This window comes from Sinocyclocheilus anshuiensis, unplaced genomic scaffold (genome assembly GCF_001515605.1).
Source record: "Sinocyclocheilus anshuiensis isolate Anshui unplaced genomic scaffold, SAMN03320099.WGS_v1.1 scaffold112, whole genome shotgun sequence".
Taxonomy (NCBI): Eukaryota; Metazoa; Chordata; class Actinopteri; order Cypriniformes; family Cyprinidae; genus Sinocyclocheilus; species Sinocyclocheilus anshuiensis.
In genome coordinates, this window is record NW_015557175.1 from 980,698 (window position 1) to 981,837 (window position 1,140).

Genomic DNA, 1,140 nt, shown 5'->3' on the forward strand with positions numbered 1-1,140 from the left:
TCTCTCTCTCTCTCTCTCTCTGTGTGTGTGTGTGTGTGTGTGTGTCCTGATTCCCTACCTTCAGTAAGTCTCTCCCAGATTAGGAGTCAGGGAGGAAAGTGGTGTGGGAACAGGAAAGAGGGGTTGCTATGGCAACAGCAAAGAAAAGGAATAGAGCGCTTGCGCTGTCAAACTGAAAAAGTCATTAAAGTTCTCTCATTAGTATTCACCCCCATAATCAGCATGAGGGCCTACCGAGATGGAGAGGGGCCTAAGTTAGGGATAAAAAGTTAGGATAAAAACAAACCGAAAGATACATAAATATAATGGCTAGCAAAAAGAAAATCAAGAAACCAAACCTTACACTTTGGAATATAATGCATTCGAAGAGAGACTGACAACTTGATTTATTCTTTGATACCATGATGTTCTTCTATTGTGTTCCATTCATGTATTCAGCGTGAATCATTTATCCAGTGATTGAATATGGGTTGAATGATGTTTATAAATGCAGAGATGTGCTATCTCTTCACTGACAACTGTGCCAAGTTCATTTGAGTTCATTTATCTCTGAATACTGATGAATATCATGACACATCTCCATTATATGAGCCTCCATTGAGATTCAAATGCAGGTCAGTGGATTTGTGAGTGTGTGTGTGTGTGTGTGTGTGTGTGCGCACAATGTGTACACCATTGGTTAGGCCTATAGAACATCAGTTTCCATAGAAACAGCTGGTCAGGCAGAGGCTGATGGGTGGAGTTATGTTGTGAAAGCATGTTGTGTAACAACAGAACTTCTTATGAAGCTACATTAGTGCATTATAACCCATACTCAGAAGCTTCATAAACATGGTTGATGATCCTCATAAAGTCTTTTCCACCTTTGTCATCCTTCTTTCTCTCCATATAACTCTGTAGTCACACTTGAGTTTGGGGACCAATTCTCACTATTAACTAACTATTAACTACAAATGTTTGCTTCAATAAACTCTTAATTTGCAGCTTATTAATAGTTAGTAAGGTAGTTGTTAAGTTTATGTATGGGTTAGGGTTAACTAAAATATGATCATGCAGAATAGGGCATTAATATCTGCTTTATAAGTGCTAATAAACAGCCAATATGCTAGTAATATGCATGCTAATAAGCAACTAGTTAAT

At 38.1% G+C, this 1,140-nt stretch overlaps 1 protein-coding gene across 1 annotated transcript in view; it reads left to right on the forward strand.

Moving 5' to 3' along the window:
* Positions 1–1,140, forward strand: part of LOC107678451 (BDNF/NT-3 growth factors receptor-like) — a 58,026-nt gene that overhangs the window by 50,389 nt on the left and 6,497 nt on the right. The window lies entirely within an intron of this gene.